The sequence below is a fragment of the Benincasa hispida genome, chromosome 9, assembly GCF_009727055.1.
Source record: "Benincasa hispida cultivar B227 chromosome 9, ASM972705v1, whole genome shotgun sequence".
Taxonomy (NCBI): Eukaryota; Viridiplantae; Streptophyta; class Magnoliopsida; order Cucurbitales; family Cucurbitaceae; genus Benincasa; species Benincasa hispida.
Genome location: NC_052357.1, coordinates 84,516,943 through 84,535,571, shown reverse-complemented (window position 1 = coordinate 84,535,571; position 18,629 = coordinate 84,516,943). Strand labels below are relative to the sequence as shown.

Sequence of the window (18,629 nt, the reverse complement as noted above, 5' to 3'; positions counted from 1 at the left end):
GAAGTTCTAAAATCAGGAAATCCTCTCTCGAGCTCAAACCATCCTAATAACTACCAATCGACTCAAATCTCTTCTATCACTTGAATAGTTACAACATTAAGACCCTTCAATCGCGCCCCTTATTATTCTAAATTCACTCTCATGAAATATCGAATAACAATCTCAATTATTGAGTCCAGTGAATTAAATTCTCTCTATAGACATCTAATTAACTTAAGTTCATTCAGTTAATGACCAGTTAATCAAAAGCATTAAGCACAAACAATTTAGAAATCTATGCAAAATTGATCAATTGTAAATTCAAATACTCAAAGTAACATCCCTAAAATCCACAAACACCCTAGAATAAAAGAGTTTAGCCACACATGATTTCGATAACAATATTCAACAAAAAAACAATCATTATGGCCAAAAATAAATTAATAAGAAGAACGATCTCCCCTCAATAGGTTCGAATCCCAATTGCGATCTTATTGACTCTCGCCATGAATACCGGATTGTTCTTCAACAAAACTGCATGATCACGATCAATCTTCCCATCACAATCAATCCAGAAATGCTCTCAAATCAACTCTCAATCAAAATCTCGAGTCTTCAACCAAAAAGATCAGAATTCCTCTGTTTCGACTCTTGTACGACTAGAATTTAGGTAAAATTTATCAAAGTCGGCTATTTCTTTTTCCTCCTCTCCTATTTTTCCAGACCTGGTGGCTTAACGCTATTATTTATAATATGCTCTAGTGTTGCAATGCTACAAACCAATGTTGCAACGTTGGCGTCATGTCAAAGTCATAGCGTTGCAATGCTGCCCTGTTTCCAATTAGTCTCGGGTCTACAACATCAGGGTGCAGCATTGCAACACTCTTCCAATATTGGCTCCCTCGAATTGCCTTCCAAAATTGACTCTTTTCTTGATCTTGGGTCCTTGGTTTCTTCCTAATTTCATAACCAACCCGTAATTGCTCAAAATTGGAGTTTTGCCCTAGGGTTTTTTTTTCTTTTTTATCATTTTCGCACAAATTGCTCCTGATGCTTAGTTTCCTGAAATTACTCAATAAACCACGTCAAACTACAAGACTAGCAATATTAGTTCTAAATTTGAAGGTAATAAAAACATTTTTTAGATACTTTTCACCACCCTAAACGTAAAACTTTGTTAGTCCCAAGCAAAGAAAAGAAAGAAACACAAAGTAGGAGAAATAATGAATACTAAAATGAAAAGGTTCAAGGCATGCATTCTCTTATTCCGGTTTCATCAGCTTCTCAACATATACAACACTCATCCACAAAAAAATTTAGACACATCCTAATCGTTGGGAGTTTCTAAATGCAAAACTTTTTATCCTCTGTGTGTGTGACTCCTCCTTTAATTCAAAACTCAACAACTGACTTAAGATTTAATTAAGCTTCATCAATTTTCTCCCTAATCTAGCTCAAGCACCAATCATCAAGCATCAACATACTCAAGGAAGTAATATGTTCACTAAGGTGCCTTATCTCTCTCTCCTTTTTTCTTTCTTTCTTTCTTTCTTTTTTTTTTTTTTTCTAACAACAAAAGGACCCTAAACTTGTATCATTTTACCTAGGGGCAATAGCTTTCACACATCCACTACAGGGAACCATACCTAATCAATTCTCAAGTGTCCTAACTAATCACAACAAAGGTAGCTCTTTTTATCCCCACCCATGCATACACTTTACAAGTTTACAATAATAAAAAGATATTTCTTTTAAGTGCATGAATGCACACTCTATATTTTTTTTCAAAGACAATAATAATATTTTTTTCTTTCCTCTTAGTCTAACATTACAACCCATCATGCAAGACATTCTCTAACTAGTGGGGCCTTTTGAGGTGACAACCAAATTGACTTAATTTAATGCTTCGTTTAGTTAGAGGTTCTAAATTCTAGTTTGTGCTCAATATAACAGAGGATACAAAGAAGGATTCAGAACAAAGAACATTCAAGACAGGAATATGTTATCCATTTTCTACTTCAAAGCATGGCATACATCGTGTGACTCATCAACCATCATAGTAAAAGAAAGCTACCAAAGAACACAATTAAATCAGTCTCAACATTATTCCTAACCAAAATCAACTCTTTTTCAAAAGTTAAATTTTTTTTCAATTTTTCCTCAAAATCAACAATAACATGCATAAAACAATCAACTCAAAACAACATGCATAAAAGCACAAGATTCAAGTACAAAGCACACCTCCCACCCCAAACTTAAAAGGATGTATTGTCCCCAATGCATAACATCTAAAACAATCACACAATAGATGAGTGATACAAGCCTGGGTAATGAGCATGAATTCACGAATCTGGATGGCGAACTGGTGCTTGAAAACACTTGAGCATCATCTCTAACCTGAGGATCAAAATAAAATAATCATGAGGTGGCTCTATATCCTTAAAAAAATCAAATAACAAATAAAATAAAAACTAAATTAAAACTAGAAAACTTGGGTTGCCTCCCAAGAAGCGCTTAGTTTCTCGTCTTTAGCTAGACCAGGTCTCCATTTCAGACAACTTTCAAGGTGGCTTCATCATTCCATGCACAACAACACCTGAAACATATATTCTCCCGCACCGACATTCACATAAAAAATTAGTCAAAGAACAGTTACACCTCCCGTTTTGATTCACATAAAAATCTTTCGCAAAAAAATCTATTCTTAGTTTACTTGTTTTTGCAGGAGGGAAGAATTTGTTCAGAAAGACTTGGGCCAACTCGTCCCATGTAGTTATACTCCCCATTGCAATTGATTCCAGCCAATCTTTCGCCTTGTCCTGCACAGAAAAAGGAAACAATCTCAGCCGAATAGCATCAGAAGAGACTCCATTTATTTTTACAGTCCTGCTAATTTTCAGGAAAGAGCGGATATGCTTATGTGGATCTTCATGTGGAGTTCCTCTGAATGCAAGGTATCGTGCCATCTGAAGTAAACCAGGTTTTAGCTCAAAATTATTGACATTAATTGGGGCCTAAGCAATGCTAGTATAGGTTGTAGGGATAGCTGGTTGGAAATAATCTTTGATGGTTCTCATAGCTCCCCTTTGGTTTCCCATGGTGTTGAAATCAACTTTTTTGTTCCTTCTTACTCTTCTCAAAGTCCATTCAAGGTTGAATCATAAGGAACAAGTTTAGCATGTTGATTTCTTCACATACACAAGATTCTGCAACAACAAAAAAATAAAAATGCCCAGATTAAGGTTAACTCAATCTTTAGCAATATTAAGCATGGGAAAAATTTTCGTGCTAGTCCCCGACAATGGCGCCAAAAACTTGACGGTATGCATAAGTGCATGCAATCAAAGTAATAAATCCCAAATAGGGTATCGTCCTCAGGGACCGACTTGAGTAAAATTTTCCTAACTTAGCTATCACAATTCTTCATCAATTCTATCCAGGCAACCAAAAGATGAATTTTATCTATAACTATGAATAACAAAAACTCAGTCACACACGAACAATTTAAAGAAAAACAATTTCAGGGTGTTGTTTCATTTAGAGAATACAATGAATATGACAATTGAGGCTAAGAGTTCTAAAATCAGAAAATCCTCTCTCGAGCTCAAACCATCCTAATAACTACCCATCAACCTAAATCTCTTCTATCGCTTGAATAGTTACAACATTAAGACCCTTGAGTTTCACCCCTTATTATTATAAATTCACTCTCATGCAATTTTGAATAACAATCTAAATTATTGGCCAGTTAATCAAAAGCAGTAAATTCTCTCTCAAGACATTTAGTTAACTTAAGTTCATTCAATTAATGGCTCGTTAATCAAAAGCATTAAGCACAAACAATTTAGAAATCTATGAAAAATCGGTCAATCGTAAATTCAAATACTCAAAGTAACATCCCTAAAATCCATAGACACCTTAGAATAAAAGAGTTTAGCCATGTATGATTCTAATAACAATATTCAACAAACAAACAATCATTATGGCCAAAAAGAAATTAACAAGAAGAACGATCTCCCCTCAATAGGTTCGAATCCCAATCACGATCTTCTTGAATCTCGCCATGAATACCAGATTGTTCTTCAACAAAACTGCACGATCACGATCAATCTTCCTGCCATGCTCAATCTGAAACGCTCTCAGATAAACTTTCAATCAAAATCTTGAGCCTTCAACCAAAAACGATCAGAATTCCTCTGTTTTAGCTCTTGTACGAACTAGAATTTAGGTAAAATCTATCAAAGTCGACTCTATTTTTCCTCATCTCCTTTTTTTCCAAACTTGACGGCACAACGCTGTTATTTATAATATGCTCGCAGCGCTGCAACACTGGTGTCATGCTAGACGCATCAAAGTCGTAGAGTTACAATGCTGCCTTGTTTCTAATTGGTCTTGGATCTACGGCATCAGGGAGCAGCGTTGCAATGCTCTTCCAATGCTGGCTCCCCCGAATTGCCTTCTAAATTTACCTCTTTTCTTGATCTTGGGTCCTTGTTTCTTCTTAATTCCATAGCCAACCCGTAATTGCTCAAAATTGGAGTTTTGCTCTGGGTTTTTTTTTATCATTTTCACAAAAATTTCTCCTGATGCTTAGTTTCTTGAAATTACTCGATAAACCATGTCAAACTAAATAAAACTAACAATATTAGTTTTAAATTCGAAGGTAATAAAAGCATTTTTTAGATGCTTTTCAATGTGCATATAGTATACCATGTAGATTTAAAATCCCACCATAAGAAGCATGTTACATGCACTGAAAGTATGTTATGAGTTGTTATAATATATAGTATATATGTTTAGAGTTTCAGATGTTTTAATATAAGTGTTATATTAAATCATGAGATATCTGATGCATGTTATGGATGTATACCATGTCTAAAGTTTTATAAGTTGTTATAAAATTGGGTTAGACATTTGAAATCCATAACAAAGACAACCTGCATACTCACGTAGATTAACCACTTGTTTTAATAGTTAAAATAGGTCGTTATCTTATAAAACTTGGGTAACAAACTCAACTAGTATATAATTCTTTCTAAGGCTGGAGGTTTTTAAGTTGATGGTCTATGAAACACCTCCTACCTGGGGATTATCTCCGAATAATTGAGCGTTATTAACCAATTTTATAAGCAATACATGAGCGGTGTGAGGTTTTAAAACTGGTTTATCACTTAGACATCGTAGGTTAAATCCAAATATAAACGTTATACTTGGATAAACACCTAGACTTAGGTTGTTTAATTAGCCAGAACAAACATGAGTAAAGATATACCCAAATAAATGTTAGGTCACTTCAGTGGGAGTTTAATAGCATATATGATATGTTATTAGAACACTTTAGTTGGAATTTAATAACACTTTAGTGGAAGATTAATAACATATGTGATATGTTATTTTTAGCTCTCACATCCCTAAGAGTTCACAATCGAGATTTGTGTTTCGCTTCATATCACCCTAGGATTAACCTCCATTCAGAAAGTGTTTACATGAATCGAGGTCATGGTGAATAGGGGAAGTTGTTCACAGTAAAATCAAAAGTGATGTTTTGATTTTCATTCTCATGTCCTAAGAGGTTCACATGTGAGGTTCATACGACACTTCGTGTCACCCTAGGAGTGACCTCCATTCGGAAAGTGTTTGTGTGAATCAATATCAAGGTAAATGAAGGAAAGCTGTTCAATGTAAGTGTTTGCGTGAATGAATATCAAGGTAAATGAAGAGAAGTTGTTCAATGTAAAATCAAGTATACAATATATTGATTTCAACTCTCATGTCCTTGGAAAGTTCATACTGTGAGATTCATATGACACTTCGTGTCACCTTGAGAGTGACCTCCATTCGAAAAGTGTTTGTATGGGTCAAGATCAAGGTGAATGGGGGAAGTAGTTCATAGTAAGTGGGTGAAGGATATGTGTCAATGTGTCCTGCGGTCACTTCCATTAGTTTGAACCGTGAGATTCTTATGTTGTGTCGACTTGTCATCTTTAAGTCGGCCTTGCTAGTTGTTTGTCGACGACTATACCCTTGGAAGTTTGTAACATGGGATTCAGAACAATTCAAAATCCAGAAATGGATAGGATTTCTTAGGTCATTTTCCAACCTTGACTTTCCAATTCGATATCATCGTTGGGGCCGACCTCTGGGGTCTAAAAATGGAGGGTTACACTTATGGAATTACTAAAGTGTTAGTAAGTTTTGACAAAAAATGGTAGCTAAATGACTATTGAAATATGAGTTATTCTGGATATAGGATTTAGTCAAGAATGTCTTGCTTTAGTGAAGGAGTATTTGACTGCCCTTCGGTAGTGTTGGGGTTTTTGCCCTAAAGTCTCGTGTCCAGTAGTTTGTAAACAACTTTGTACGAACACTTGTGATGTATAATATAAATGATATTTACTTCACTATTTGACTTTGCACATTTAGATTTTACCACAAACCAGTAAACATAAAATCCCTAGTTATCTGTATGTGACTCAAGCATGTATGTGGTGATATACAAGTGGATCATGTCTTGAGTGATAACCAAAATGGTCTATAGTATATGGATATAGGAGGGAAACCTTATCCTGGTAACGCTACGGATGCGGCTCACTTTATGGAATGGTCACAAGTGTTGTGACTTATCACAGATGGTCTGATCCTGGTCATTCATGTAGGGGACATGCGAGCGGAGACATCCTATATAAAGATTTTTATAAGACCTTACCACGAAGTGTTAACGTCTCGTTATATAACACCGTTCATAACTGAGACTTCACTTCACTAGGATGACCATAGATAACATGACCTCAATCCTGAGTGAGTTGGGAACTCCTGCCATTGAGGGCGGTCCTTTGATTTTCATGGGTGCGAGTGGCCAGAATGCCGACTCAAATCTACCATTTTGGGGATTTGTTTGATTTGGGAGTTGGGAACTCAACTACACAAGATGGAATTCATTCCTTCCCCAAGGCAAGGGCAAGTAGATAGATAGCTCCCTTAAGGGCTGATGCCAGGGCTTGAACGATGTGGTGCCACGCGCCTTCTCATGGCTTGAGAGGTGTTCACACATAGTAGGACTATGTTGTATTGTTTATTAGAGGAATTAGTGGTACTTAAGGAGAAAGATGTAATTATAGGGGCAAAACGATAAATTGGTCTGTTGTAATTACAAGCATCTGTGAAGGGTCATCGTACTGATGATTGGTTATATCTAATAGACATAAAAATATATCTATGACAAGAAGAGTTCAACTTTCGGTCTTTAGTGGAATGCCTGACAGTTAACGGATGGTGGATATCGTGACTAAGGAGTTTAGTCAGCTATTCACGTACCATTGGAGCTTCAAGCCATAGGTCCATAAGGTCCCCTTGGTAGCTTGGATAGAAGTTGAGAGTCAGTTTTTGGGTCAATTTGAAATGTTCAAATTGACAAGTAGGAGTTCGATTATATATGATATAATTGAATGAGTTAATTAAATATGATATAATTAACTTTATGTATGAGATACATTAATTTGGAGGAAATTGGATATAAATATTATTTATATCTAGTAGAGGAAGAAATATTATAATTAATATTTGATATTAATTTATAAGTTATGAATGTGATAAGATCACATTCATTGGACGGTTATAAAGAAAATGGGAATGCGCCTCTTCGTTTAAAATAATGGATGAGTGCATTATAAATAGCAAACGGTGTGTTGATCTCGGTGTGCGCAAGTATTGTGAAAAGAATAGTGTCATCGTTTAGAAAATCAGTGTCTATACGAAAGGGACTGCACGATCGTTTACATATACGATATTGTTAAGCGATCGCATACCGATTACACCGTCGCGCGCTATTATCTATACGATCGTTTACCTTTTTCTTAAATGATCGTTTAGCTCCTGGTATTTACTAAACGATCGTATGAACGATTACTTAGTTTTTCCTATGCGATCGTTTTGGACGATCACTCACCCTTTTCCTACACAATCATTTAGACGATCGTTTACCTTTTCCTACACGATCATATAGACGATCCCTTACTTTTACTACACGATCGTATAATTCACCTAAATGATCACGCATATTGTCTATGCGATAGACGACCGTATCTCTCACTTGCTTGATCGTTGTATACGGTCGCTCTTCCTCCTTCCCTCTACCAAATCCGAACAAAGCCCACACTTTGGATTCTCACTCCAAGAATACTGAGGGCTCTAAGTGGTGTTGTCTTCTCTAATTCCTTCTGTCCGAATGGTGACTGTTCGAGGTAGATGGTTGAGCTTCAGACTCGTTGTGAAGAAGAAATCTTCAACTGGTATGATTTCTTGATCCCTTTAGCGTTATGAAAGTATATTTGAATATATATGCGGTAATTCTGTCACAATGAATTGAAAAGATCCGTTTCCGCTCGTAGGTACTCTTGAATAAGAGTTCCTTCAAGAGTAGCACTTATTCTGACTCACTATGGTATCGTTGCAAAATGAAATTTTGGGTACATTATTACTTTGATAAAACATGTTTAGGTTGAAAAGCAATTCACTAATAAAGAAATTTGTTTATATTTTTATAATGATGAGTTCATTAGTTCAACTATTGGCTTCTGATAAATTAATCGGGGATAATTATGCTACATGGAAATAAAACTTGAATACGATATTGGTGATAGATGATCTGAGGTTCATTTCGACCAAGGAGTGTCCTCCCATTCCTAACTCAAAAGCAAATCGAACTGTTTGGGATGCATTCGACAGATGGAAAAAGGCAAACAAGAAAGCCCGTGCTTATATTCTTGCCAGCATATCTGATGTCTTGGCTAAGAAACATGAAAGCATGAGTACTGCCAAGGAGATTATGGAACCTCTGTGTGGGATGTTTGGACAACCGTACTTCTCCTTGAAGCATGATGCTATCAAATATGTTTTCAACTGCCGTATGAAAGCGGAGGCCTCTATCAAAGAACACGTCTTGGATATGACGATCCATTTTAACGTGGCAGAGGTAAATGGAGTTGTCATGGATGAGAAGAGCCAAATCAGTTTTATTCTTGAGTCTCTTTTGAAGAGTTTCTTGCAGTTCTATACGAACGCATTAATGAACAAAGTAAAATATAACATGACTACACTTTTCAACGAGCTATAGGCTTATCAATCCATGATGAAGGCTAAAGGACTGGAATCAGAGGAAAATGTTGCTACTGTAGAAAAAAGAAGATCTTCCTCTTAGAAGTCTGACGTTGCTTCTTTTTCAAAGAATAAGAGTATTCCGGTGAAGAAAAATAAGGGGAAAGGGAAAAAGAAACCTTCCGGCTGCAAAGGCAAGGCAAAAGTTGCAGAAAAAGGAAAGGTTTTCCACTGTAGTGAAGAATGGCACTAGAAAAGGAATTGCCTACAATATCTTGCAGAAAAAAGAGTAGAGAAAGAAAAACAAAGAAACTAGTTATTGAGGGTTGACTGTAACGACCCGACCCCCTAAGACTTACGTAAGGTCGTTACTAAAATAAATGCATGCAAAGAATTTAAAACAACGCTCAGTTATTTGAAATAAATGCTAATTAAAACAAGAGAAGTTCAAAGGACATTTATTAAATGCAACAATAATAGGGTACCCATAAATCATAAAGGTTAATAAATACATATGAAAAACAATTCTTAATAATAAGTTTCAAACATCAAAACTAAACATTAAGAGAAACATGAAAAGAACTCTAAATCTCATGATGCGGAAGCGTAAAAACTAGTCCCAATGATACGATCACGAATTCTGCTGCACCATTGCCGGTGCATCTCTACCCTTACCTGAAACATCAACATAAGAAAGAATGAGTATGAAATACTCAGTAAGTACCCCCACCACTGGGGTGAGGCTAGGCATCTATGTCCTCTAGATACCCGCATATGGCATATAAATACATGTAACAGATGAGAGACTTAGTCCTATCCTATTGTAGTTAAGTATGCTCACAAAACAGGTGAATCCCGAAGGAAACACAAAATTGGTGAATCCCGAAGGAAACACAAACTGGTGAATCCCGAAGACACAAACTGGTGAATCCCGAAGGAAACACAAACTGGTGAATCCCGAAGGAAACACAAACTGGTGAATCCCAGAGGAAACACAAACTGGTGAATCCCGGAGGAAACACAAACTGGTGAATCCCAAAGGAAACACAAACTAGTGAATCCCGAAGGAAACACAAACTAGTGAGCATCTAACTAATCAATGAGGATATTCACACGGTCTTAACGTGCTATGATTCAACATTGTATAGTTTTAAAACATACATAAAAATCCTTGATACCATGGCTTCATCACATACACATAATTCTTAATAACATATTATACATCATCCATGTATAACTCATCTCATAAATCCATAACATGCAAGTATGCCTCAATACTAGTAGATCAGACATCGACATATGAAAACACATACTATCACATACTAACGATCAAGCACTTAGGTGTGTATGTAAAAAAATCAGAATTTGTGCCAGAACATACTTTGATTCAGATCATACTGTCAATCAACATGCTAACATTTACCATAACACACACTTATCATGCTAGCATACAACTAAATCCTGGGCCGTGGGCAGTTCCAGTGGTAAGATTACTTACCTTAATTGAAGATCCACAGATAAACTCCGACAACCAAACGATGACCGCGGTTTGAAGTAACAACCCTAACATACGAATACAACCATTAAATTTCAGTCCAATAATAATTGCGATACCTCAGATTCCAAACCACAATACCCAAAAGCTTACCCAAAGTACTTGATCAACAACCACTCAAAAATCTCCTTCTAACAGATTTTAAATCCCAATGGACGACAACTTGAAACCTTAAAGATACAAGGGTTAAGTCAAACTTAATTCAGTAATCAAAGCGTGCCCACAAACCAACAATAAGAACCATGACTCTTACCAAAACTCTTGTCGAACGATCTTGAATTTGCTGGATAGTCGCTGCTATAATTTCCCAAGCTCAAATCTAAAATCAAGATAATGTGACTAATTTAATCCTTAATCCAACTTAGTGGGCATCCAAAATCTTTCAAGAAACCCAACCACAAAATATATCTTACCAAAATCTAAGAGTCTGACGAAGACCCACGCAACAGAACATAGGCAGCGCGGTGATGGACGGTGGTCAAAAGCTGGAGCGGCGGCGACGGCGATTGAAGGCTGGACGGTGTGCCTGGGGGAGCTTCATCTCAGATCTGGCAGCTGACGAGGCTAGGTGACTCACAGTGGCGCAACTGCACCTACGAACGGTGAGCGACATCGCGCGGCGCGAGGGAGGCAGTCAGCTGGATTCGGCGGTGGGTCGCACGGATCAGATGACTGGACGGAGGAACGGCTCACAGCGGAAGTTTCGACGGCTGGGCTGGGTCATTCGGCTTCAGACCTTGGCTGATGGCACGACGACCCACGAATGAAGCAGCCAGACGATTGACGGCAACTTGCGGATGCGAATCTGACCGGCTTGGCGAGATTGGCACGCGATGAAGAAGATCTGGACGATCGTTACTTGCTGACGAGATCGAGCTGACCTGTGCGAACAACGGCCCACGGACGAATGACCGACGAACTGATGGCTGTCAGACATGTGATGCTGGTTGGAGAGGAGATGGCCAACGGCTGCTAGGGCACATAGAGAGGGTCTTCACATTGGGGGGAGGAAGAAGAAGAAGAAGGGAGAGAAAAAAGTTTTTCTTTTTTTTTTTCCTTTTTAAAAGACAAAGGTTATTTTAAATGAAAGAAATAAAATATAATAAAATTTTATTTTATTTTATTCCATTATATTTTATTTCAATTTTATTTTAACCTTTCCCTCATTACACAAATATATCTAAATATATATTCTTAAAACTCTTCCCCTTTTTCTTCAAATTCCAAAATCAAAATCAAATTAATTTCCACAATATAAATTTAAATTCTTGACATTAACTTAAAATTAAATTAATGTGACATAAATCCATATCTCCCCTTTAAACAAAACTGTACTTTGAAATTAACAAAATTGTCCTCGAATTTTACGAAAATACAAAATTTGAAAAATGAAAAACTTGGGATGTTACATTCTCCCCTCCTTAAAAACTTTCGTCCTCGAAAGTTCATTCCTGAAAAAAAGCTCTAAGTACGGGCCCTGATGTCATCCTCTCGCTCCCAAATAGCCTTCTTAAACTGGTGATTCTACCAAAGGTATTTCACAAATGCAAACTCCTTACGACGCAATGTCTTTACCTCTTTGGCAAGAATCTCTACAAGTTTCTCCCCGTAGCTCAAGTTGTCATTCAACTGCAAAGGCTCAAAGTCAACTACATGAGACAGATCTGTCACATACTTTCTCGACATTAAAACATAACGGACATTATGAACTAAAGACAGCGACGAAGGCAATGCTAATCAGTAAGCTACGGGGCCAATTCGCTCCAAGATCTAGAAAGGCCCAATGCATCACGAACTCAGCTTCCCTTTCCTACCAAACCTCGGTACACCTTATCACCAGTCTCAAATTCCAGGTCCTTACGTCTCATGTCAGCATTGCTTTTCTATCTACCTTGAGTTGTTTGCATATGTGCTCAGATCTGTTGTATTGCCCCATTTGTCGTCTGCACTAACTCAAGTCATAGCAACTTCCATTCACCAACTTCATCCTAACATGCAGGAAACCTGCAACTCTTCTCATATAAGACCTTTAATGGCGACATGCTAATACTAGTATGGTGACTAATAATATAAGTAAACTTTATTAGATGCAAATGAGAGTCCCAACTCCTCAAAAACTCCACCCACACGCCCATAACATACTCTCCAATTTTTGCTTCGAATGCTTTGTTTGACCATCAGTCTATAGGTGAAAAGCTACAATAAATTCTAACTGGGATCCAACACCTTCAGGGAGACTCTTCCAAAAAAAAAATGGATGTAAAACATGGGTCGCCGTTTGACAAAGCTGAAACTAGTACCAAAAGAGGTGTAACAACCCCCATTCTATAAATAACTATGAAACTTAAGATGTTGAAAATCGAAAACACTTTTACACGTCCAAGCTAAGAACTGTGAAAATGGCCATGAAATTAGGAAAGTCTTATATATTAAAAAAAACATATATCCGAGCTTACCATTCTGCCACAGGGAAAACTTCATATGAGCAGTGCAGAAACTGGTCATGCTATGTAATGCGTCATCTGAAGATATGTACCATTGCAAATCTAGTCAACTGAAAACTGCTTCTACTCTAGAAGCACCGACTGTGATGTCTTTCTTAGGGTCTACATGTCTGAGAACAACTATGTCTAATTAAGTCTCATATTCATGAGAAACTCATCATGAGGCTCTATACTGTCATAGGCTATAATAAAACTTGCTTTAACCAATCCTCATATTATTCCCCAGTCTTGAAACAATCATGTATCATTACTTAGACCTTACTGTGAATAAGTCTAAAATTCCCTCTAAAAATGAGGTTTTGAAGTCCCTGGATGCTAAAGCATTAGTCAATTGATAACAAATTTCCATAACCTCGTAATAACCAAAATTGATCCCTGAAATTCATTTTTTTTTAACGATAAAACCTTCTTGATTCATAAGTCGTAGCTTGAATTACTCGTACTCCCTAGAGCTAGTTAACTCATTGCCAATGTAAGGGAAAACATATTATCTAGTACTGCTCCAAACCCACCTATAGCAACTTCTTGTTATCAACTTAACTTTATTACCAGTCTATCCCTTATGTCAAAGGTGATAGTGGAAGATCCAACTTACTCACTTTTGTGCATATACCATTATTGTCTACCTCGAATTGGATTATTTTCTTTTCTCAATCAAATTGATGGTCTTGCTAGTTCATGTTTCCAACACTTGCACACAAAGTCAAAATCCCTTAAATCTTACTAATGCCCAACATTCGCATCATAGTTCAATGTTTTACGTCTTAACTAATGAAGCCTCAACATACCATGTCAATAGTTCTCGATCTTGAATCCGCTGGACAGTCGCTGCTGTAATTTCCCAAGCTCAAATCTAAAATCAAGATAATACGAGTAATTTAATCTTTAATCCAACTTAGTGGGCATCCAAAATCTTTCAAGAAACCCAACCAAAAAATAGATCTTACCAAAATCTAAGAGTCCGACGAAGACCCACGCAACAAAACATCGGCAGCGCGGCGATGCACGGTGGTCAAAAGCTGGAGCAGTGGCGGCGATTGAAGGCTGGACGGTGTGCTTAGGGGAGCTTCGACTCAGATCTGGCAGTTGACGAGGCTAGGTGACTCACGGTGGCACGACTGCACCCTACGAACGGTGAGCGGCATCGTGCGGCGCGAAAGAGGCGGTCAGCTGGATTCGACGGCTGGGCTAGGTCATTCGGCTTCAGACCTTGGCTGATGGCATGATGACCCACGAACGAAGCAGCCAGACGATTGACAGCAACTTGCAGATGCGAATCTGACCGGCTGGGCGAGATTGGCAGGCGACGAAGAAGATCTGGACGATCGCTACTAGTTGACGAGATTGAGTTGACCTGTGCGAACGACGACCCACGGACGAATGACCGACAAACTAATAGCGGTCAGACATGCGATGCCGGTTGGAGAGAAGATGGCCAGCTGCTGCTAGGGCACATAGAGAGGGTCTTCACGTTGGGGGGAGGAAGAAGAAGAAGAAGGGAGAGAAAAGAGTTTTTTTTTCCTTTTTAAAAGAAAAATGTTATTTTAAATGAAAGAAATAAAATATAATAAAATTTTATTTTATTTTATTCCATTATATTTTATTTCAATTTTATTTTAACCTTTACCTCATTACACAAATATATCTAAATATATATTCTTAAAACTCTTCCCCTTTTTCTTCAAATCCCAAAATCAAAATCAAATTAATTTCCACAATATAAATTTAAATTCTTGACATTAACTTAAAATTAAATGAATGTGAAATAAATCCATATCTCCCCTTTAAACAAAACTAAACTTTGAAATTAACAAAATTGTCCTCGAATTTTACGAAAATACAGAATTTGAAAAATGAAAAACTTGGGATGTTACAGCTTGCAAAGAGACAATACACCAAGTTGTGAACATGGGAGAATTTCTCAGAATGACTAGTGGGAGATAGAGTTACTAACAGAAGATGAACCTGTTACTTTTGTTATTATAATAAAATTTGTTTCATCTTTGTATAGGACATATTGTATAAATATTTTGTTATAAATGAAATGTTCATTAGAAAAAGATATATTTGTATAACAACTTCTGTTAAAACCAACCAAGTTAAAGGCCATTTACAAATATTTAGATATTTAAAACGACTAGAAATCAATAAGGCAGATAGTTATGTTTACCTAATAGATAAGTTTAGAACACTTGATAGGTTCAAGGTGTATAAAACTTGTTAGGTAAAATAATCGAAAACACTTCGGTTAGATCGAAGTAGAGAGGACAGAGAATCAGAGATTTCCAAGGCTATTTTGATAGAACATAAAATCTAGTGACAATTCTCTATATCTAATTGCCTTAATCGTTTTAAACGCCATTCCATTTTATGGTGTTTCTAAAACTTCATATGAGATATGGAGAACTCATAAAAGCTATTTATGATATGTAAAAGATGTTTTCATAGTTTAGAATTCTGGAATAGATCGGCACATGTGTTAGTGTCGAAACCTTAAGTATTGGAATATCGTTTAAATAGCATGCCTATTTGTAGGCAACCGAAAAGTAGTGTACTTTTCATGTAAAAGAAAATCAAGTGTTTGTGTTGACAAATGCTAATTTTTTTCTAGAAAAGTATACGAGATCACCATGTATTATTTAGTTTCCATAAAAAGCAAAGTCTATATCAATAAAGAGTTATTGATTAAAGCTGACACTGTAACAAAAGTTGTTTGGACAGGTCAGATGCATCTTACTCAAAGAGTTGAGGGTACCTCGATGTAGTGGGAGGAATGTATGACAACCTAGCCATTATTTGGGTTTAGTGGAATCTCAAGTCATCAGGTTTTGGTGACAGTATCGAGAAAGAAGAAGTTCTGGAAATAAGATGCATTCCCTATATTGTTTTGAATCAAAGTCTGCTGTATACTAATATATTTACAGATATCCTCTCAGCTAAAGTGTTTGACAATCACCTGGAGAGACTAGAACTATGGGTTGTCTAACCTAGGGCAAGTGGGAGAAAAACCTTTGGGTATGTGATACCTAAGGATGGGTATGAAAAACTCATAGGTATGTGATACCTAAAGGCAAACCATGGGTATGTGATGCCCTAGTTTATTGTATTTCTCTGTAAAACTCAAAAACTCAAGGTATTCATATGTATGTTACCATTAGAGTTTTAATCCAAATGTGAGTTTGTTGGGTTTTATGTCCTAAAAACTCATGGTTTGTAAACAATAAACTCATTATGTAAATGGCTAAAGTTGTTATCGAATATATGAATTGCTTATTTCATTTTAGAAATAAATCCAATAAATTAAAAGATTCATGACTATTACATGAGTACTTGAACTTTATGTGGAGACATAAGATTGGATCAGGTTTAAGTAAATAGTCTAAATGATTTATAGTATATGAATAAGTTTGGGTGCCTTATTCTGGTAACACTATCGGATACAGCCCACTCTGTAGTTGTTACAAGGAGTTGTAAAGTGATACAAATGAAGTGATCCTGATTTATTCATGTGGTGACATGAGAAGCGGAGGCATCTTGTGCAATGAGTTTGCATAAGATCAGACCAAGAAATAAGTCACTCTTACTTTATAATGTTGTTTACTATTTAAGATTGACTATTTCAAAATGATGACCTAGGTAACTTATCCTTAATCCTGAGCTAACTATGAACTCCTGTTTATTCAGGATTATCCTTAGATTTGCATAGGTGAGGGTTAGTTCAATAGCATCAGCTCAATAAGCCTCTCATTTCAGGGGTAAGATCGGGTAGATAGCTGAGGATATAGGATGCAAGATGAAATTCACTCCTACCTACTTTCAGGGATAGTAAAGAAGTTGTTCCCTTAAGTGTTGATTCTAGATCTTGAACAAAGGGCCTCACCCTCTCATTGGCTCGAGAGAGACTCAGTTTGATGATCGGATCACAAACCAATTGTTCATTAGAGGATCAGTGGGACTTAAGGAACAAAAGGTAGTCTCGGGGGTAAAATAGCCTTTTGACCTAACCGTTATTACGAACAACCTATGAAGGGTTAACTTAATCATTATTATTGAAGGAAATATAACACAAGAATTTCCATGAGCAACGGAAGGAGATCATTCCAAATTCCATTCGAATTGAACACAAACAATTACAGTCTTTAAACGGAAATTCACAGATCATGCACAAACAGAAATTACAACATGCTATATGATGATACAAGGGATAAAGAATGCATACCTTTGAAGCATCATTCTTCAAGAATCCTTCGATTAGTCCAAAGCGTCCAACAATGAAATCGAACACAACGACCGATACAACTAACAAATACAAACACAAAGAACACAGCCAACAGCTCCTCAAACCCAATCGAGTCGAACTCGGTTCACGAACTGAGTAAAGACATTACCACAATGGTTACTTTGGTATTCTCGGTGTGAGAATCCAGGAGTTGTGGGCTCTGTATGATCTTGGCTTGATGAAGAGACTGGAGGTATACGATCGAGTAGATGATCGAGCAAGTGGGAGATAAGATGTTGGTCTATCGCATAGATGATGTGCTCGATCGTTTAGTAAACTGAAGCCTATCGCATAAACTTTGCTACTCAATCGTGTAGCAATAATTTGCTGAATGACTATCGTATAATCAACTCTACACAATCGTTTAGTCTTTGTCAATACTATCACTTAGTAAAACTCTTTTACTTGATAGCTTTTTCCGTTAGTACTTTCCGAAGGAAAAAACTACTAAATTTAGGAAAACAATTTTTCTTTTATCTCACGTTACCATAAACTTCCAATAACCTCCCTCTCAAACAGTTATTAGAGAAAAAAAATTAATTATCATATAATTAATATATTATAAATAAATATGATAACCAACTTATCATATTATATTTATAACCTATAGTTTTAATATTTCATCTCATGAAACAGATAAACCATAGTCCTTTTTCTATTTTATAGTACTTAATGTAAATCATATTTACATTAATTCCTCTAAATAATGTATTTCATACATCATACCAATTATATCACATATAATTGAATTTCCTCTTGTTAATTTGAACACTTCAAAACAACACCAACTGATTCTCAACTTGAACCCATTAAGCTACCAAGGGGACCTTATGGACCTGTAGCTTGAAGCTCCAACGGTACGTGAATAACTAACTAAATACTTTAATCACGAGATCCACCATCCGATAACTATCGGGTACTCCACTAAAGACCAACAACTGCACTCTTTTCACTACCGATATATTTCTGTGTCCATATCAACCAATCAACAGTGCAATAACCCTTCACAAATTGATCGTAAGTACAACTGGACTAGTTTACCATTTTGCCCCTGTAGTTACATCCAACTACTTAAGTACCATTGATTCCTTTAATGAACAATAAGTCATAATCCTATTATGACTGACTCCTCTCTTCTAAAGAGAGGATGTGAATAATATGTTCAAGACCCGAAATCAGCCATTAAGGGAGAAATCTATCTATTTAGCCCTACTTCAGG

At 36.6% G+C, this 18,629-nt stretch overlaps 1 long non-coding RNA gene across 5 annotated transcripts; it reads right to left on the bottom strand.

Moving 5' to 3' along the window:
* Window positions 1–212: 212 nt before the first annotated feature.
* On the bottom strand, window positions 213–11,700 carry LOC120086899. Of its 5 annotated transcripts, XR_005484374.1 has the most exons (6): window positions 11,041–11,700; window positions 10,881–10,946; window positions 10,721–10,797; window positions 10,571–10,635; window positions 2,693–2,798; window positions 213–2,575 (listed from the first exon to the last, which is right to left on the bottom strand). It is a non-coding gene; the product is annotated as an uncharacterized LOC120086899 (long non-coding RNA). The 5 variants fall into 5 exon arrangements; XR_005484372.1 differs by having other exon boundaries at window positions 213–2,798; XR_005484373.1 differs by lacking the exons at window positions 213–2,575; window positions 2,693–2,798 and adding an exon at window positions 2,805–3,185.
* Between the last annotated feature and the right edge of the window lie 6,929 nt (window positions 11,701–18,629).